The 22,653-nt window shown below is 38.2% G+C and overlaps 1 long non-coding RNA gene across 1 annotated transcript in view; it reads right to left on the bottom strand.

The window, feature by feature from the left end:
- Positions 1-22,653, bottom strand: part of LOC148129836 (uncharacterized) — a 152,175-nt gene that overhangs the window by 129,242 nt on the left and 280 nt on the right. The gene's annotated exons all lie outside the window — the stretch shown is intronic.

Below are 22,653 nucleotides of genomic sequence, written 5' to 3'. Positions count from 1 at the left end.
CTTGTTTTATCAATGGCTGGATAAAAGAGGTAGAAATTAGGAACTTAATAAATATTACTATGTAAACGAATTGATCCAGACAGTACACTGTTCATTAAGCACATATTGTATGTAAAGAAGACAAATTATATATATAGGTACAGTGAGGAGACCTACAACATTTCTGGAATATATATTTTGTTGGAGCTGAAGAAGTCAAGCATTCAACCACAAAGACCTCCTTCCAATTCTTAAAATGTGTTCCTTTTTATAAAAAGTCATCAGAGGAATCTCTCTCTGTTTTCATAGGTGTAGCAGATGAGTGGCTGTGTTATTGTATGGCCATTCAATATAAATTTATGTTCTTCTGCTGTACAAGAATAAGGATATGAAAGCCTCCTTATTAGGAAAGGAACCAAACAAAAAACCACCCTATTTGGCACTGGCATATATCTGCAAGTAAAAATTGACATTTGCTAATCTAATGTTCCTTCTTCCCAGTATGGCATGAGCAGTTACTTGTGAGAACATTGTGTAGTAATTGTGTTTAAATACTGACAGTTTTAATAGTGACCAGCATGTAACTGTTCTGCCCCTTATATCATTAGGGTTGGCAAGGAGCCGTTTATACTTCAACAGCCATTTTGCCATGCAGTTTTTTTGTTTCTGGATGGGTGGACAGTAAACTGTAAACACATTTCAGCAATGCTGTCTTAACACAATTACAGCCTTGATTGACTGCACAGGATGGGGAAAACAGTGTTATTTGTTGAAAGCAGAAAAGAAATAACCCTGAATTTTAGGCGGTGACAGATACAAGCCAACACAAGTCAAAAAATTATGAACTATCCATGGGGAATTGAAAATTAATGGTAAGGAGCTTTCTATTCACATTCTCTCTTCTTTTAAGAAGAAATTTCATACTGAACAGTGCCTACACATCCACTAAAAGAGGCTGATTTCAATTCAGTATGAATTCCAAGAGAACAGAAACAGCCTGCTCACCAATCTGACATCTATCCTGAAGTGAGAAGGTTTATGACTACATTGATTGAAATAGAAGGAAATTGGTTCCTTATCATCAATGTTCATGTTTCAGAGATTTTGAACATTGTAATACTGTACCTCTTTTACATGCCTCACTACTGTATAGTCATAGGGTTTTGTGTCTATTTCTAACAGAAACATAAACCCAATCTTCAATTACAACAGAGGGGCAACGCTGTAGAACCAGCGATGGTGAATCTTTACCACACCGACTTTTGATTCATCATGAAATTTCCTGTGATTTGCCTCCACTATGAATCAAAAACCCTGTCTGCAGGGGGAAAAAATTCCCAGCTGAAACTTACAATAAAGTATATTGAATAACAAATTTATGGAATGATACAGTTGGCCAAGTCCATTCTTCGCCCTGCTTGTTATCTAATGACTGACTCCCGTTGATAGTGAGTAGCAAGCTATTTCTCAATGACATAAAGAGTTGCACAGAGCTTGCTGTTTTATATCATGTTCTCTCTTCCCGCTTTTCTTTCAAAGCGGAGCTGGCTGGCTTCTGAAGTGTGCATTCATTTTAAGACAAATTGAAATGGAACTGCATGGCACCCATTTGGTTTGATTTTCATTCATCTAGCAAGAAACGGGCATGAATAGGAGGCTCGTTGGGACTCCATTCATGCTGCTCATTATCTAAAGGAGAGGGATGGGAAAGAAGGCTGTGTTTTAAACAGGTGAATCAGATTGCCTTCCCATTCAACCACAGGACCATTTTGATCTGAACCATGGATTTCAAAAGCCACCTTCCCCAATGGTGTTGATACTATATAGCGGCTTATTTGGGAGCGGAAATCTGCATTTGGGAAGTATAAGAGCTAAGTTATGACTTAGATGTTTGACCATGAAATGCAGGTCAGATCAGATCAGTGAGTTGTAGAACACACACATATCTAATCATCAAATATACCAAATTCCATTCATTTATAGCCAGGTAGACAACTTAAGAGTAATTATTGGAATTCTCCTCTTCTAAATTGGTGCTGGGCAGCAGGATGACTCAGTGACATCCCCTGAATCAAAAATGAAAGCATTTCACAAAAGAATACTAGAAGTTCTACGGTATAATATATATTAGAAAGATTTGCTAATGAAGCCTAGACCAAATTTGAGCTGTTGGATTCCATGACCAAATACAGGCACTTCTACCACTTGCCATATCAATGGAGGATAAGCATATGCAATACCCCAGCCATCAAAAACATTGCTCTTTTTTGTTGGACTGTCAATTATATGTCATTCATCATTCCCTATTGGAAAGAACATCCCAATGGAATCTGAACCACAGAGTGTCTTATTTCCTCCTGGGCTTTAATCTATCTATTGTTAAGCAGAACCACTAAGTTTATAATTAAGGCACTTGAGCTAAGAACCCAATACAGATAGTCCTCAACTTACAATCATTCATTTAGTGACCATTTGAACAGTGGTGGGATTAAAAAAAATTACTACCGGTTCTGTGGGCATGGCTTGGTGGATGTGACTTGGTGGGCGTGGCAGGGGAAGGGTACTGCAAAATCCCCATTCCCTCCCCACCCCACTAACCTGCTTTCCAGCTCCGTTCTCCTGTGCAGGGCAACAAAAGAAGACCCAGCTTATCAGATGGGACTCAATGGGAGGCAGAGAATAGATGGGGGCAGGGGCAGTCAGAGGTGGCATTTGCCAGTTCTCCGAACTACTCAAAATGTCCACTACCGGTTCTCCAGAATTGGTCAGAACCTGCTGAATACCACCCCTGCACTTGAAGTTACAAAAGCACTGAAAAAAGTTACTTATTAACTATTTTTCACATGTCACATGATCAAAATTTGGATGCTTGGCAATTGGCGCATATTTATGATGGTTGCACTGTCCAGAGATCATTTAATCACTGTTTGCGACCTTCCGACAAGCAAAATCGGCGGGGAAGCCAGATTCCATTAATAACTGTGTTATTAACTTAACAAGAACAGTGAATCAACTTAGCAGTGATTCACTTAACAATTGTGGCAAAAAAGGTCATAAATTGGGCAAAACTCGCTTAACAACTGCCTTGCTTAGCAAGAGAAATATGATCGTAAGTTGAGTCTACACGTACATCGAACAAATTGGGGGGGTACCCTGTAAGGGAACGCATTTATCTGATGGCCAACTTCTTGCATTACCACCACGTATCTATTTTATCACAGTGTTTCCTTTTATCTATTTCACCCTGGAATCAGATTGTGCATTTTATTTTTATGGTATTTTATTGGTAAGATTGTAAGACTAACCATTTGTTTGAAGTGGTGTTGAGTTCCCTGCCTAAGCAGGGGGTTAGACTAGAAGACCTCCAAGTCCCCTTCCAACTCTGTTATTCTATTCTATTCTCTATTCTATTCTCTATTCTCCTCTACAGTCTATTCTATTCTGTTCTGTTCTGTTCTGTTCTATTCTATTCTATTCTACATTCTCCTCTACCTTCTATTCTATTCTATTTGATTCTATATTCTCCTCTACTTTCTATTCGATTCGATTCGATTCGATATTCTCCTCTATCTTCTATTTGATTCTATTCGATTCTGTTCGATTTGATTCTATTCGATTCTATTCTATATTCTCCTCTACCTTCTATTCAATTCTATTCTATATTCTCCTCTACCTTCTATTCGATTCGATTCGATTCTGTTTGATTCTATTCTATTCTATATTCTCCTCTACCTTCTATTCTATTCGATTCGATTCTATATTCCCCTCTACCTTCTATTCTATTCTATTCTATTCTATTCTATTCTATTCTATTCTATTCTATTCTATTCTATTCCATTCTATTCTATTCTATATTGTCCTCTACCTTTTATTCTATTCTATTCTATATTCTTCTCTACGTTCTATTCTATTCCATTCCATTCTATTCTATCCTGTTATGTCCTATCCTATTCGATTCGATTCTAATCAATTAATAAAACTATTCCATTTATTAATAAAGGGATGTTTCATTTCTCTTATAGAATTTTAAATTATAATTTAGAATAATTTTTGAAAGCTTTCTTTTGAAAAAATGAAAAGCTACTCATCATTTATTACCCCATCATCCTCAAGAACATATACAATATTAGATTTTTTTTTTAGCTTCTAATGTGTCATGAGCCTTTTTACAGTTGTTCAATGATGCTGATAAATACATAACTTTTTAAATAGGGCAATTTGCTACAATCACAGCAAAGCAGAGCCAATTTCTGTAGCATAGGAATTTACAAAAGTGATAAGTAGAATAACAAAGCTATCTTTATTTTGTTTTAATATTTTACCCTTTTATCTCCATGTTAGGCTACTGTTATTATATGTAATTAAGAGTAACTACTTTTCCTCTAGGGTTGCATTTATTTATACCATTTTCTTCCTACTTGGAATATACTTGAAGCAGCTAACAGCATTTAAAAGAGAAAAACAGAATAAAGTTTAAAAAATACACATTATCATTAACACAAAATGAATACTAGAACTCAGTTAGCAATTAAAAAAAAAGCCTGATGAAAGAAATTTGCTTTTATGAGTTTTCTGAACCTCAAAAGTGTGGAAGCCAAAGGATGTATATTTTATAACCAGGAAAAAAAAACTTTCTCTTCTAAGTCAAAAAGGCTCTCTAACAACAACCACATTTGCAAAAAGCTGCTCTATGCACATCTGAAGCACCAGAAAAAACTCTCTGGATTAGCAGCTCACATTGAGACAATCTGTTTCCCATTTAATATGGAAATAATTCTGCTTAATCAACTGGTTGAAGACAGAGCAAAACTCCTCCAAAAAAATCTAACATTTTTTTCTCTTTTAACAACCCTGTAATCCCTTGCATCAGGGTGGAGTCGGGGCCATTCAAGCGAGCTCCAGAATTTTCTGGCTGGATGCCCTTCCTGATGTCTACACAGAGTTCACAGCAGACAATTACTCACTGCACCCAGAGAGAGAAATATCCGCCACTATCTAGGATTCAATTCAAAGCTTCCTGATTATGAGGCAAAACCTCTACCTCTAGGCCACCATGCAGCTCTCCCCCCCCCAAAAAAAAAAATCTAAGAAATAAATACTAAAAACTATACTTAATCCTATTGCACCAGGCTTTTTGTTCTTAATTTCGGGTTAATGTTAACCACACTGTGTGCCTGCCAGAGTAGAAAGGCAATATATAAATCCAGGGTTGGGCTTCAAAAATTTTAGCAACGGGTTCTCTGCCCAGTTGCTTGGTGGGCGTGGCCATGCTGGGCGTGGCCTAGTCAGCCTCCTGCACTACAGTGGGGTGGATTGCCCTCCCCCAGCTCCAGAAGCTTTCCTAGAATAGAATAGAATAGAATAGAATAGAATAGAATAGAATAGAATAGAATGGAATGGAATGGAATGGAATGGAATGGAATGGAATGGAATAGAATAGAATAGAATAGAATAGAATAGAATAGAATAGAATAGAATAGAATAGAATAGAATAGAATAGAATAGCAATAGGATAGAATAGCAATAGGATAGAATAGCAATAGGATAGAATAGCAATAAGATAGAATACTGTATTGGCCAAGTGTGATTGGACACACAAGGAATTTGTCTTGGTGTAAATACTCTCAGTATACATAAAGAAAAGATACATTTGTTAAGAATCAAGAATCATAACGTACAACACTTAATGATAGTCATAGGGTACAATCAACAATCAAATCATACTAGGAAACAGTCAATATAAATCGTAAGGATACAAGCGACAAAGTTACAGTCCTACAGTCACAAATGGGACGGGATGCGGGATAAGGAGTGATGGGAAGATTAACAGTAATAGTAGTGCAGACTTTGTAATAGTTGAACAGGGTTGAAGGAATTATTTGTTTCGCAAAGTGATGGCATTCAGGAAAAAACTGTCCTTGTCTCTAGTTGTTCTGGTGTGCAGTGCTCTATAGCCTTGTTTTGAGGGAAGGAGTTGAAACAGTTTATGTCCGGGATGTGAGGAGTCTGTAGATATTTTCACAGCCCTCTTTTTTGATTCGTGTAGTATACAGGTCCTTGATGGAAGGCAAGTGGGTAGCAATTGTTTTTTCTGCAGTCCTAATTACCCTCTGGAATCTGTGTCTGTCCTGTTGCGTTGCAGAACCAAACCAGACAGTTATAGAGGTCAAGATGACAGACTCAACAATTCCTCTGTAGAACTGGATCAGCAGCTCCTTGGGTGAAAACAGCCTCCCCAGGCTCCGGAGGCTCTCTGGAAGCCAAAAACAGGCCCATTTCCGGCCTTCCTGATCTTCCGGGAGGCCCGTTTTTTGGCCTCCCCGAGCCTCTGCACATGCCCTGCACTTACCTGCATCCAAAACGGGCCATGTGGGGACTCCTAGGAGGGGCGAGGTGGGGTGGGCGGGGCCAACCAGGAGTGGGATTTGGGAGTCCTCCAAACCACACAGAATCTTAGCTAGGGGCTCTCCCAAACCCCTGCAAACCCCCAGCAGCCCACCCCTGTATAAAATCCAAGAAATATATAAATCACAGACAAAACACACTTCACTTAGTAGCTTGCGTGTCTCTGTTCCAGAAATGGGCTATTTGAGTTTCATCGTCATTCCATGGATTTTTTGTTTGTTTGTTTTCTAGAGGACATTGACCCTGCCCCAAATTGAAATGCCAAGCACAACAGAACCATGAAAGCCCATGAAGTTTCTCCTGTATTTAACTGAGGCTATTAGTATTCAGCTTAAATGCTTTTAAATGTAGCAAACACAATGGGCTATGGCAACTAAACCAAACTTGTAAGCCAAGCATCCATTATGTCTCTTTTATATTTCTTTGAGCATTCACCTTTTTTTTTTTTTTGCCTAATAGATTTTCTAGCCAACTTCCACCAGCCACTAGCTGCAAATCGCATTTCAAAGGTCATGTTTTCTTTTGTTTTACTCTGAGATAGATCAAGATCTTTTTCAGAACTGTGTCACCAAATGATCCTTGGCAAGGCTGTCCAATGGCTCTCCTTGGCAAGCAATTGTCCCTTATTTGGAATGTCTGTGCATTGTTTCCTTTCAAGTTAATACGGAAATTAATTTGTTATTGAGGTTTTGGTTTTTTTTTTTTACAATTTAGACACCACAAACCTAAAGAAGCAACTAATAATACCATCTCCCTCAGGTGACAGATTATTCAATTCTGTTTTGTAGAGAACAGAATAGAATAGAATAGAATAGAATAGAATAGAATAGAATAGAATAGAATAGAATAGAATAGAATAGAATAGAATAGAATAGAATAGAATTATTTATCGGCCAAGTATGATTGGACACACAAGGAATTTGTCTTTGGTGCATATGCTCTCAGTGTACATAAAGAAAAAATAAAATACATTCATCAAGAATCATCAGAAACAACACTTAGTGATAGTCATAGGTTACTAATAAGCAATCTGTCTACTAATAAGCAAGCAAATCATACTAGGAAACAAATAAAACAATATAAATTGTAAAGATACAAGCAACATGGTTATAGTCATAAGTGGGAAGAGATAGGTATAAGGAAGGATAAGAGGAATAATAGTAATGCAGTCTTAGTAAATAAGTTGACATTGTTGTGGGAATTAGTTATTTAAGCAGAGTGGATGGCATTTGGGAAAAAAAATCAGTTATGTAGAAACAAAATGCTACATTGCAAAATTGTTTTGCTTTTTTTGTATATACGGTGTAAGATAGCATTCATACTATTCTTGCTCCTACAGAAGTAAGGAGATCACTGAAATTAGTGAACCCATTAGCCATGGTGAGAAACTTCAGTCTCATTAACTGCAATGGAATTTGGTTGTGAGTACTCTTGATATTTCTATTCCACCTTTTCTCTAGGAGTGAGGTGTCAAACTTTATTTCCTTGAGGGCTGCATCAGGGTTGAGTTTGACCTTGGGGGGCCAGGGTGGGCATAGCCAAGATGAGCAACGTCACTCATGTTGGGGGCGCCTATGGTGGCCCAAGTGCTCTGCCAGCGTAAAGAGGCTCCTGAGGTCTGTTTTCGGCTGCAACGGCCTCCTGCAACCCTCTGTCAGTATAGGGTGGCCCCACAGGCCAGGTTTAAGTACCTCATGGGCTTGATCCAGCCCACAGGCCTTGAGTTTGACACCTCTGCTCTAGGAGCTCAATACGTGAACTCGCACCACAGACGTTTGACAAGGAGATAATGATGGGGAACCTTTTTTTTCTTTAGATATATGGAAGTGTATAGTCCTATATAACGATTGACTATGCAATATAGAAGTAAGCAAGCCTTGAGTTTAATTGCTAAAGGATTATACTTTGTTTTGTCCTGTCCTTGGTATGGAAAAATTGTGTAGAGTAGGACAATCTTTCTCATCTTCCATCCAAAACCTTAAGATGGCCTCAACACCACCTTATGATGAAAACCCAGATTTATTCTACCATATAAAATAAATTGTTTTTCTTACTCCAGTGAAACAAGGCTTCAGTGTGCTGTCTGAAATAGTTCCCCACATCAACGACCAAACTTGAGTGAGAGTTAGTGACTGGCCTCAAATCACTCAATAAATGTCCAAGCTCAAAAAATACTAAATTGTTATTTTCACAGTCCTGATCCATCACTTTGACCATGGTTTTGCACAACTAACCTAAGCAAAATCCAAACTCACACATTTCAAAGCACCGTGCTTTAAAAAAGCAGCCTTGTACTTTAATTAAAGAAATTCAATCCATCCCAGAATAATTTAATTGCTTGCCACTTAGTCTACTTTTTTTTTTCAAAGAGCCTGGCCTGCGATAAGCAAAATATTTCTGCACAATCACTGACTTGAAACTATCCCTCCCTTTCTCGTGGTTTCCTGGCAAATCTGCCCCAAGATTAATCCTCTGCAGCCCAGTTGGCATAAATAGCTTTATCCTGCATTTTCTACAAAGGTATCCTGAAGCAAAAGGGAACAAGGCCCACTTTTCAGCCTGAGGTTTTAAATTAAAAGCGCTAAGAATCCATTTCTGATGAAGTGCCAGGATGACCCCTGGGGTAAGCAACCAAACAAACTCACTAATCCTTGTGGCCATTCTTTTCTTCTAGTAATTCATTTATGTAGTTGGAAGTTGGTCTTGTTTATCCTTCTGGAAGAAAGATTTGTGGAATTACACTCATTTCGGGACATCCACAGCCCAATAAATCTGCTTTTTCACTGCCGAGCTGGATCCCTCCCTGCTTCATTTGGTGTCAATAAGACAGACAATAATATAGTATTTAAGCTTGCCTGAAACAAAAACTGACAACATGCTGTACAGCAATTGCCTAGCCTGATCTCTTTTTCTAACAACTCGTGCAGGCTTTCACACTTCAATTTAGAGGCACTATAAAACCTGTCAAAGTTGATAAGGAGTGGCACAAAGCTGCAGTATCAGCAAGTCATATCATCAGTTGGAGTGCCAGCAAATCTACTGTGGAACACCTTAACTGTCAAAATATGAGTTGATATTTCCCTGTTTTGGCTGATTTATTGTCAAGTATTTTCCAGTTATGCGTATCTATGTGTATTTAAGACTTCTGAAGAAAACGGGGAGCATCTGCCTGCTTCTATTCACTTTTGTTTTGTCTTCTGCTTTCTTCTGGCATAATGAGAGGATATCGATGGACAGCAGAAAACAAGCATCTGTCTCCTCGAATTGAAGACTGAAAAATGACTAGGCCCCCTCTTCTGGGAGTCTCAATTGTAGACAGTGCTACTGGGTTTAGATTTTCAAAGCAAGCTCAAAGTCCTTACTTCAATTTAAGGTCAAATAATTCATAGCTCTGTGGAAAAAAAAATAAAAGCAGACTTGGGGAAACTTCAGAGAGTTCTATGACTTTCTTATGATTTATTGTATTGATATTTACCCTTTTCTCTGAGTGTCCATAATGGTTAACATAAAGAGTGCAGTGGTTAAAGTACATTCCTGCAGGCAAACTCTGCCCACAGCCTGGAGTTTGATCCCAACAGGGCTCAAAGTTGACTCAGCCTTCCGTCCTTCAGCATTTGGTAAAATGAGGACCCAGACTGTTGGGGCCAATATGCAAATAAGGATTCTACCTTGTACACCACCAAGAGAGTGCTGTAAATCACTGTGGGGAAGTATTTAGAAGGCCTAAATGCTATTGCTATTGTTTTCTTTGCAAAAATCCTGTAATGCCTGGGAGACCATGACTGGCCCAAAGTTATCCACTGATCTCAGGAGTTGAGGGAAGACTCGAATTTAGTGGTAGGAATAGCAGGCAGTATACCATTGTCCGTGTGGACAATACAATCATTGGGCACCATCCTGAATGCAAATTTCTATAGTCCACCTCAAAATCAGGTTCATATGTTAAGACCCCACCCCTTGACTGAAGACTGTTAGAATCACAGTGGATAGGAAACACTTAATCCTTAATCCTGCTGTAGTTATGACAAAAATTGCTCTCAAACATACAAATAGGAAAATTAATGAAATACTTGAATAAGAATAATAGATTTATAGGAATCACATTCATATTTATTTCTAAACCTGAACATGAAGGTCCTTTTAAAATCTTATAAAAGTCTCTCTTACCTTTGTTTACTTGCAAAGATAAACACTTCAGTTATTCAATGTTTTTTCTCATTGGGTTCTGAACTTCTGATCCAATCAAATTTAACCCTAGTCCTTTGTAACAGTATACCCAAACAAATAAAGGAGACCCAGTATTTGAGTACAGCAGTTGCTTGGCTGTTTTTATTAGGTTTCTGTTTGTTGAATTCAGTCTGCATTTGCAAATTTCAGTCCATAACCAGTTTAAGGATACACTGAAAATACAGTCAATTACTGTATCCAAAACTTCTCTGTGCCTCAAAGGTGCTAGTGCTTCATTTCAATATAATATTCTACCACTTACAGTATAAATAACAGATTCAGTAGCATTCATTTCCATCCATTCCCCCCAAACTATCTTAAACTAGCCATATTTGGCAACCATATTTCCTCCAACTGGTCTTAACTTAATCTTTTTGCAAAAGAATTGCTGTGGGGATTAAACATTCTTGTTACTAACTATACACTTAATTCCTGGCCTTGGAGAGTTTCCATCACACAGAGGGACAATTGACTTATCAAAACCCTGCAAGAGTTCTCATTAAAAAAAAATAGCATAATTGATTTGTAATTATCATCAGGGATGCAAAACTACTGCTAACCTAATTGTAAAATATATTGTTCCTTTCAAGTCTTAATGTATTGCCTTAAGTGATCCCCATTTAAGCACCAACAAACTACAGTAAATAGAATGACAGCGGGAAGCCTGAGAAATAGGAGTTCTTCCGACTTCTCTGTGCAATAAAAGATGTTCTCTTTTTGACTATTGTTCAGTCCATTAGTGTAAAGCTGGGATGTTTTTCTCACAGTGTGATGCAGACCAGGTGTCGGGGCTTCAAAGCAAGACCATATTTTGCAATAAAACCCAACTTTCTGTAAATTTTCCACCATCTGTTCATCTCGGCAATGAAGAAAATTGCTGTTAAAACCTTCTTGTCTTCTCAGCATCTCTCATTCCAAAGTTTAAGAACAGATCATCCCAAGCCAACCATATACACAGCTCCTGCAGATATAGATTGCCCACTGCCTTGACCTACGAGTATTTTCAACGCCATTTTATTTTCTTTGGGATTTGTTACTTCCCAGTTTAGATTACAAATTTAGGATTTACAAAATACAGAATAATAGACCTTGGAGGTCTTCTAGCCCAACGCTTTGCTCAAATAGGAAAGCCTATACTATTTCAGATAAAAGCTGTCCAATCTCTTCTTTAAAGTCTCCAGTGATGAAGCACCCACAACTTCTGAAGGCAACTTCTGTTTCACTGGTTAATTGTTCTCACTGTTTGGAAATTTCTCTTTAGTTCTAGTTGTTTCTCTCCTTGATTAATTTTCATCCATTGTTTCTTGTCTTGCCTTCTGTTGCTTTAGAAAATATTTCTGCCCCTTCTTCTTTGTGGCAGCCCCTCAAATACTGGAACATACTGCTATCTTTTTCACTAGACTAGACATACACAATTCCAGCAACCGTTCCTTATATGTTTTAGCCTTTAGCTCCCTAATCATCTTTGCTGGTCTTCTCTGTATTCTTTCCAGAATCTCAATGTCTTTTTTTATATTGTGGTGACCAAAACCAGATGCAATATTCCAAGTGTGGCCATACTAAGATTTTATAAAGTGGTACTAATACTTCACATGACTCTATATAACTCTCTTCCTTGCTCTTTTGCACCCACCTTTCAGATTAATCTCTAATTTAATTTAATTTAATTTAGTAATTTAATTTAATTTAAACTCTGGACTACAAGGGCACTATTATTTTTAGATATTCAGTTGAGTCACAGTCATCATTTTAGAAGGAACACTATTTTAATAGCTGCTTTTTTATTCATGAGATGCACCTCCTGAACTTTTCTTCATGAGTTCAGCACTTCTTATGCAATATTCCGTGTTCCAACTTGATTCTCTCCTGCAAGGTAGCTTGAGCCAGTCTTCTATTGAACTTCCTTACCTAAAGGCAGGCTTGAATTTGGATACATTATTTCTCAACTTCATTCAGCAGTCTGTTGTCTGTCTGCTCAGCTGATGAGAGGATTACCCTGATGTTGTTAATGAATAAGTATATTTATTATGGCTAGAACATTTAATTAATTGGTTCTATTGAACCAATCAATGAAATATGTAGCAATGACCATGAGAAAAGAACAACACAAGCACAAAGGAAGAATGCAATCTCTTCCCTTTATGTGTGCCAGATTAATTTGCCATCAAATTGTATCTCCAGTCTTTTTCACTGAGAGGTTGTTTTCTGAAGAGGAAAAAAAACACCATACTGTAATATTTATTGTTCAAAGTTGTTGCCTGTGTTGTTTAAAATAACAATGTAATGAAAAGTGCAAGGACAGCCAAGTGCCTCTCGTTTTAATGAGATTTTGGGACTCTACACAGCTTCACTGTCCCTGTGTATCCTATAAGATGTTCCTCGGGACAAATGCATTCAAAATGATTGCATCATAAAGATTTCCCACAAAGACTGGTGATCGTACGTTATTCTTTAGTTTAAATTTTCAGTACAGCTATTATTTTCTAAATTGTATTTGAAAGGAACACCTTACTCAACGTAATGTTTCCCGAGTTCATCTTACACCCTCTCAGTCTCTGGGATGGAAGTCACATTCTGACATGATGGTAGCATCATTTGTGTAATGGTTCGTTCTGAGACTGATAAAGATTCAGCACAAGCTAGAAGCTCCTTTACTGCCCGAGAAAGGACCTGCCCATTTGCTCATTCATAGGAGGCAATTAAGAAAAAATAAATAAAGTCTTCACCCACACATAATTTGGAGACGTATTTGTTTTAGATTGAAAATAGTTCAGTCTTGTATTCCTGCCCCATTTTTTCTAAAAAAATCTTTGTAAAGTGCAAAGGATGGTACTTGGAGAACAATGACTTTCAGTGTTATGCAGAAGCGTAAGAGAATGACATATTTCTAGGAATAAGCTGGTCCAAACATTATGCACAGTATAGCAGACAAAAGCAGGCTGTCATGCCCCTGTCGGAATCTGATTCAGAGGGGGAGGCTGAGCAGCTGACAGGGAGTGGTACTGTGGCTCCATTGGCTGTGGAAGAAACTGGGGAAGGGCACAGTCCGGCTGGGCAGAGCAGGGGAGAGGTAGAGCAAAGCAGAGGGAATTCAGAGGGGAAGTCAGGGCCACCCCCTCTTCATCCTATGGCATATAGGGAGCAACGTGAGTTGTGTGGCTTATGGGGGAGGAAAGGGTCCTGATTCCCTTCATTAGCTGCAGCTGGGAACACAGTGTTTAAAAAGGGAAGCTACACACAGCAAAGTTGTTGGAAGCAAATCGTGAGTTACCTGTTATTGTTGAGGATTATCTGGGTTCCTGGCATCTTCCCAACTGTGTGTGTTTTGCTGGCCTTTCAAGTCTGCAATTTCTTATCTTGCCCTGTCAAGTTAATTACTGCAGTATGGTTTGTGTGGATTTTTATTTACAGTTTGTATATACTTTGTTTTTGGACTGAATTTCCTCCACTTAAAGACTGTTCTTGGGAGTTTTTTCTCCAGCTGAAGGTAACCTGGACATTGGGGGCAAAGTTGGAGGTATTAAAAGGACTCTTCTTTCTTATTTGACTGTGTTGCCTGTGTGCCAGGCCTGGATCATCACACAGACTTTATACAGATTATACAGATTAACTGAGATGGAAGGGACCTTGTAGGTCATCTAGCTCAAATCCATCCGCCCAAGCAGACCCTACACCATTTTTGACATTTTTGAGTTTGGTAAAATCAGTCAGCCCATTCTTAATTTGCTTGGAGAACAGAGTTGCAAATGCAACTCCTTAGACATGGTAGAAAACCCACGGCCAGGATCAAGTCAAGACTGAACTGCCAATTCAGTCTGTTTCTATTTAATGGAAAGGGGGGAGATATTATAACTTGTCCTTTTTCTCAAGTGGCAAATGACCTTATGGCCCTTTGGACCTTATGACCAAAGTTTCAATATTTCAATGTTTTAAGGCCATGGTGCAGCTTCAAGGCAAGTCATCAGGTGTATTATATTTGGAGGGGTGAGAGGAACCCCAGGATTAAGTCCAAGTGAAATAGTTCTCATTAGCTGCCAACATTGTCAACAACCTTTCCTTAAAAGGGTATATTAAAGATAGGATGATAATTGTCTAAAATAGTTGAGTATAAAGACGGCCGTTTGAAGAGGAGGTGCGCTACCAAATTCTTGAAGGGTAGAGCAAGCAACTCCTCCCTCAAAGAAATTAACTCCATGGGGCAGACCCAACTACCAGTCACCTTTCATTTTGATCTTTAGAAGTGTTGCTTTCCTGTATTCAGAAAGCAAAAGGATGCTTGAATCAAAGCTCCAACACTGGGCCGCCTACTCATTCTGCAGAGCCCAAATGCACACCCATGGAAACTTCAGAGTGTCTTTAAATTAAAAAGAATATTAAAATACCCATGCTGCTTAAAGTGGGAAAATGTACAGGGTAAACAAGTAATGTTGAAGGTAAACAAGAAGGTCTCACACCAAGAACCACTGAAGGGTCCATTACACCTACGCATCAATTGTCTGGCACCCTCCCCTTACCCACTCACTTCCTGACCCAAACAGCTGTAATTATGCTTCCCAAAGAAAATTCTGGGCTACACAATCCAAACAAATGTAAGAGTGCAAACTGCATTTAAAGGAAAGCCTTTATCCAGTTACATAATGACTAAAGAGAGCCAACTCAGAACCTCCCTTCTTCTCCCATTTTTTATGTGGGTTTTTTTTTCCCAACAGGAAGATCTGGCTAATAAATAGATTGTATACACAAATTGAGTAACTATTATGCAAATTTCAAATGAACCTGTGTCCTGGGCACCCACCCTGGCTTCAAACAGATTTCTTCAACAAGACGCACCAGGTTGCTACATTTCAGTGCTCCTTCATCTTTAATGATTGGCCTCCCACTGTGTTTATAATATTATCCTAGGATTCATTTCCAAGCCACCAATGTGAAAATTAGAATATAAAAAGAGTAGTTTGGACAAGCACAATATGTGTGTGTGAGAGAGAAAGGGATGCATGTTGACACTGCACAGAAATTCACCTTCCTTCTGTTATCTAATTCTTTCAGATATGTTGGACCACACTTCCCAGCATTGCTGGCTGAGAATTATGGAAGAATATTTGAAGGGCATCCAGTTGGGATGTTCATCCATACAAAATCAATAGTGAGAAACTCCTCCTTAATGGCCAGTCACCAACTGTCTTTTTTTGTTTGAGCACAAGTGATATATTTTCAACTAGGTCTCTTCAGATATTATTTTTCCTAAGAATCTCCTCTCTGAAGTCATGAGAAGCCAAAAGCATTGTGGGAATTATAGGCTATGATTCAGGCCAGTGCTGTGCATTATTTTTGTAATTAAAATAATTTTTATTATTCTTCCTCTAACTACAAGGTAGGGAGGGCCATAATCTCCAAGACTATCTCCAAGACTATGTCCATTATGTCTAAGGCACAATTATTTGCCTACATTTAAGCTAAAAAGCTCCCAAATATTAAAATATTTCTTCCTATGGAAGCTATCCAGCATGTAATCATTTATGATGCCCTAGTTTGTTTTCAATAACACCCTGGCTTGGGATAGATTGAGCCTACTGAACCCATTGGTCCGTCCATCTTTGAAGAGCTCCTGTTAACAAGGAGAAGGGAAATATATAAACTGTCCATAGAATTAAATATTATTATTCCCCCCCCCCCCCGGAAAAAAATCCCTTCCTGCCCTACACATAATGATGCATACTTCAGTCAACTTTAAAGAAGAGGGATGGATATTGATAGAAGATTCCCACCAGCCTCAAATTCAATATATTCTACAAGAGTGTGCAGCTAAGAGTCTACCAAGATGAAAACAAAAATCAGTAGAGATAGCCTGGGTAGAGACAGATGGTTTTTAAAAGCAAAAATCTTTATTTCCCTTTTTTATGTTAGCAGTAGGGATAAAGAAAAAGGGTAATAAAGACTTTTTTAAAAACCTCTCTCCTTACTCAGGCTTTCCCTTCTGATTTTTTTTTTTTTATTTTCAGTTGATGGAATGTCAAACTGCATGTTCCTACACAGAAGATCACATCACTACTTGCAAAGATGCTATTCTGCAGCACAAGCATCACAGACTACAAATAGAACCTGAAGCCTGCAAGAGAGAGGGAGGGGAGGAGGGAGGAGAGAGGGAGGGAGGGAGAGAGAGAGAGAGAGAACAAAAGCATGCAACAAATTGTGTTGCAAAGCTCTTCCCCTGGACCAACTAGGGAGGCTTCAGAACCTAAAGTCATTATCTGCCATTCATGAATATTTTATTATGTATAGATCTCTGACAATATTTTATTACTACTCTATTCCAAGTAATATAGTGGGAAGATGGAAGGAAGGAAGGAAGGAAGAAAGGAAGGGAGGGAGGGAGGGAGGGAGGGAGGGAGGGAGGGAGGAAGGAAGGAACTGCGACAAAGAAGGGGGAGCCAACCTATTTTCCAAAGCACCTGAGAGCAGAACAAGAAGCAAGGAGAGGGTCTTCCGGTTTGAGTTCCTTCAGCGATAAACAGAAATCCGTGTTTGTGCGCGGTTTCGGTCTGGGCTCACCGCTGGAGCTCACTGAGCTGGCTGGTTTTGGGGCTAAGCCACCTCGTAAAGGTAGTGAAGAGGGGGGAGACCGCCAGCAGGGTTTAGGAGAGCCACATCTCTCCTCCTCAGCTGGCCATTACTCCCTTTCCCGAAGGCGGTGGCAGCGGTGGTCAGAAATGGCCACCACAAAGGAGAACTCAACTGGAAAAGAATGTGCAGGAGGAAGATAAGAAGTGAAAGTTTTGGCTGACTGGGTTAAATTGTAAAAGCAACAACTAAGGTACCCTGGAATTTAAACTTACAAAAAAATAACATCGCTCCCAAAGAAGAGTCGGAAGCAGCAAAGGAAAGTGAAATGGGAAAGGTTTGGGTTTTTTTTCTTCTCTCCCTTTCCCTATACTGACAACCAAGAGACTTAAATAAGAAATTGGAAAAATCCACTTTGACATCAACAGGCAATTAAGCTGAAAATAAAACAAAATGTCAAGGGGATAATAAATATTTCTGGACACTAAAAATTTTTTTTCATAAGCAGGAAGGGAGAGAAAAAGAATAAAAGGGCAGGATCTGGAAAGAGGGAGGAGACTGCCTGGAATTAAAAAGAATCTACAGTAAAACTTCAACAAGACTTCTAAAAGATACCTTTTAACTGAAACTTTGTAACTAAACAGTAGAACCCCAGGAAGAGAAAGTGAAAAACAGAGCAAAAAGAAACAGCTTGCATGTATTTGGATTACTTGGTGATCTTTGGATTCTTGGTTATTGCATTTGAATGACTAAAATTAATCGGGTGGTTTTTAAAAAATTTATACAATGGCACCACTTCTGGATGAATTGAAAATGGAACTTAAAAAGTATAAAGTTGATGCACAAGAAGGGAGGGGTTCTTTTGGCTTCGTTTTTCAATTCTTAGAAATGGAGATTTGGAACTATGAGAAACAACAAGAAACGACTGCAAAACAAGAAGACTGGGAGAAAGAAGAAGCCATCTTTAATGAACAAGTAATTCTATGTGGGGAAGAAAAAGGAAAGGGGGGGGAAAGAGAATGGAGAATTTAAGACTTAAAAAAACAACCAAAGAAAAGAAAAATAATTCAAAAAATAAGTATAATACTGGAAAGCAACAGAAGAGGGTAATACAGAAGAGAGAAATAGAGGTAGAGAGACAAGGGGGTAAAAAGGGGAGAGAGAAGAAGAGAGGGAAGAAGGAAAGGAAAAGAAGTTACAAAGGACTGGAGCATGATATAGAGAAACAGGATCTAATTAGAGATAATGGGTGAAAATCTAACTGAAAAAGGGATTCTGTAAAGGTACATAAGATTGTATTGTTATATTAGTAATAGAAATAACTTTAAAAAATTGGAAACAACGTATGATTAAAATGAGGGATAAAATAGTTAGTGTAATTTAGTGAAATGTTTGTTAATAAAATAAGTGAAATAAAATAAATGAGAAAATTGAATTAGGAAGGGACGGGAACATTTTAATTAGTTAATGTTTTATAAAATATAAGTGAAGAGGGGGGAATTAATTATGGAAAGCTTATAATTGTTCTCATAGAAGTATGATATTTAATTGAAAAGTAATGTTAAAGAAGTTAAGATTTTAATGAATATTAATATTAATGATAGAATTGAATTGGAATGGAATGTGTTGTTTTAATTACATATATTTATAATTTTTTCTTTTTTTAAGAATATAGTGTGTATTTTAAGAATGTATTTTAAGAATTCGAATGGAAGTTATGTATTATATTGAATGTTATAACTTTAGGGTATATATTGAAGCCTAAATAGGAGTAAAATGGATAAACTTAAAAGATATAAAGGCGTCATACTCCAATCAGTAACTACAGGAGAAACTTTGTTCAATGAGAAAAGATAATAGATAATTGAAACAGGACAGACAAAAAATATAAATATAATGATTTGAATTGAGATGAGATAATTAAAATAAAATTGAGTAAATTAAAAGAGGGGAGAAGCTATGCAGAAAATGTAAAACAGTAATAAGATATGGAATAGAACATAAAAATGAGCATGAAATTGAATTTGTGTCTGTACGAAGAAATGTAACCCGGGATTACGGTACTTTCAAAAAAGATGTTTTATTTGTATTTTTTTGTGAAAACTCAAATAAAATTGACAAAAAAAAAAAGAAGAAGCCAGGAGAGAAGCAACGTAGAACTAAGGAGAAATTTCTTGAAGTTAGAATAATTAATGAGTGGAACGACTTGCCTCCAACAAGTGGTGAATGCTCCAACACTGGAAGTTTTTAAGAAGAGATTAAACAATCATTTGTCTGGAATAGTGTAGGGTTTCCCACCTGAGCAGGGAGGTGGACTACAAGACCTCCAAGGTCCCTTTCAATTCCATTATTCTGTATTCTGAAGGAAGGAAGGAAGGAAGGAAGGAAGGAAGGAAGGAAGGAAGGAAGGAAGGAAGGAAGGAAGGAAGGAAGGAAGGCTTCCACTGATACTTTAATATATAGCAGGAGACATCACCACCTCTCGAACAGACTCCATTATCTGCATGCTAAATTCTGCAAAGCTTTGTGGCAGAGATCTAAGGTAGCAGAATAAGTACCAAGATAATTTTTACACTTATTTGACTCATTTGTACAAAGGAGAAGACACCAAATTTCCTACAGAAAGGAACACAGAACAATAAGAGCTGAAATTAATCCTGGGCAGTTTTATTATCTTGCATTTCTTTGCTAAAAGTTCTCATTCAATTCAGTAAAAGAGAATTTATTTCAAGATCTCTTTCAAAAGAGCATATAGAACACCAGTAATAATCCCCATGAATTGCATGTCGTGTTTTTAGCATTTATTTAATGGTGAGGAAGTCAAAGAAATGAGAAAGAATGAGAGAACCCTTTCTGCAGAATTCTGGAGCCTTCTTGGCTTCTCACCTTCCAGTTAATCCCAAGAGAAAACCACAAGGAAAGAAATTTTCTCATGAGGCATTTTAGCAACACTGCCACGACTAGAGTAGAATTATGCTCTTGAGAAATGACCAAACTCCCAGGAAACTAGAAAAATTCTCACTGCCCTGAGAGAGATTTAAAGAAGTTGTCCAACCAAATGTTGAAAGACCATTTGTGTTAAAGTTGAAGTCTTTTAGTTTCTCCATGCACAACTGTTCTAGAAAGTTTTTCCTCATGCTCGATTAACCCCAGTAACCTAATCCTAGCCCACCCAAAACTCTACTTTACTTTACTATAGGAAAAATAAGAAGAGGTAGAAGTTGTAGCTGCTTTCATTTGGATCCTTTTTTTGAGGTTAAGCAGACCTTCTGTCATGGTAAAGCAGCTCTTTCAGCATTACGATTGCTTGGAAAAGAGCAATAAGTGGTCCATGTGTACAAAATCCACACTCTCCATGTCATTAATAATAAGGAAACTGTTGTGAATCAATAAAAGTTACTAGCATAAATGCAAATCAGGGTTTGGAAACCTGCACACCTGATTGGCCCTTATACAACAACTAGGGATTGGTCCATAAGTAGTCCCTGATTGGCCACTATTTTGACACTTCTCGTTGGTTATAAGTTTGAACTTGTTGCACATGTCATTGGTTAATAAGGTAGCAGATAACCCTATAAAAGGGTTGCTGTTGCCCATAGCCTTGCTCTGTTCTGTTCTATTTACGATTATTAAAGAGTTGAAGTCACTGGTCAGATGTCTGGTCTCCATTATTCCCCAAACTTAACAGAAATAACTACTTATGTAGCACTGATAGCAGTCCCATTTTCTCCTGACGACCTTCTGAAGAATGCTGTTTGCCAACTGGATTAAATAAGAAGGAAGTAGAGATCCCAGGTAGAGCCAAGAGAAAGGAAAGAAGTATCCCAGGACCATCTTTCACAATCCCACAATTTGCCTACAGGTAATCCTCCACTTGCAACCTTTCAGATTGTAAGAGCTCTAGAGGTGCAGTGGTTAGAATGCAATATTGGAGTCTATCTCTGCCCACAGCCTAGAGTTCGATCCTGACCAGCTCAAGGTTGACTCAACCATCCATCTTTCTGAGGTAAATAAAAGGAGGATCCAGATCGTTGGGAGGGCAAATATGCTGACATTGTAAACTGCTCAGAGAGTGCTATAAAGCACTATGGAGTGGCATATAAGTCTAAGAGCTATTGCTATTTTGAAGTTAACAACAACACTGAAAAAAGTGACCATTTTTCATACCTATGGCCATAGCGGCCTCCCATGATCATGTGACCAAAATTTGGAAACTTGGCTGTTGGCTCGTATTTATGATGGTTGTGTTAGAATATTCATGAACTGGCAGAGACATGGTTAACAAGGTCAGCCAATGGGAGCTGAATTGGGGACTGAGACTGGAAGGAGTCTGGGTGTGGCTTAGCTCTGTGCTCAGCTCTGAAGAAACGAAACTTATCTGTTCTGTTTTAAAGTGAAACTAAACTACTCTCTGCTCTGAAGCTGCTGCTTGTGTTTTGCTTGTGTTACATTGGAAGAATCTACTACTGGTATTGTAAACTTTACTTCAAATGTTATTATGTATATAAAGAAGTTAATGAATCCTGCTGAATCAGTCATCCGTGTGTGCTTTCTGGATTTGAATTTCTGCTGCAAAATCTAACAGGTTGCCCTGTCCTGGGGTCATGTGAGCACGATTAGCAGGACTTTCTCCAAATGCTGTATCTCCAAACTGTATCTCCATAGCCCTAGATATTATTTCACTCTGATCACTGAAAGAACTTCTGAACGTTAAATGTAGAAAGAACTTTTGAGGTCATCTATCAAATCCTTTGTTCAATCAGGGAATCTTACAGTGGGCCATCCATCACTCAAATGCCTCCAATAACACTTTCTCCCGGCAATCTATCTCATGGTCAAATAGCTTTGACTGTTAGAAGTTTCTCCAGTTAATTTAGCCCAAAATCTGCTTTCCTGCAATTTGAACTCATTTGGTTTTGCTTTTTTCTCTCAGATGGGGGAAACCCCAAGGAAATAATGGAACCTCAGGAGATAATTTTTAGCCTGCTGGTATAAGCAATTTCCCCAGGACTCCTAAGAGAGATCAGAGGCATCGCAAGCTGCCATAGTTCTTGCTCTCAAGCCACAAAATCTGCAGTTCTACTTGGAAGTAATGCCAAGCAACCCAATGGGGCTTTCCCTCACCCAAATAAGCATGAAGAGAGTTAGCCTGCAGGCCTTCCCTCCGCCTGTACTTTCACCCAGCCGCTAAATTGTTAGTGCTTTAAATAGTTTTTTTCCAAGACATTAAAAAACAACAAGACAGCTGCCAATCTGTACGGCATATCCTTGTCTGAGCCACCTTAAACTCAACGTGTTCTTAACAAAAAAAACAAGCTAGAGATGTAATTGTTTTGCCAGTTACAACTCACTTGGGCACCATAGTTTGGGGTTGTTGTTTTTTTTTTTAATATCCTGCAGAACACATGCACTGAAGTAAGGAACCAGATGAGAGTAATAAATCCATAACATGATTTTTCTTTATGATAGTTACTAATTGGAAGC

This window comes from Notechis scutatus, chromosome 9 (genome assembly GCF_049901735.1).
Source record: "Notechis scutatus isolate UNSWTSFEM ecotype Mainland chromosome 9, rNotScu1.2, whole genome shotgun sequence".
Classification (NCBI taxonomy): domain Eukaryota; kingdom Metazoa; phylum Chordata; class Lepidosauria; order Squamata; family Elapidae; genus Notechis; species Notechis scutatus.
The sequence above is the reverse complement of the archived record's forward strand: the minus strand, read 5'-3'. Positions and strand labels throughout refer to the sequence as shown.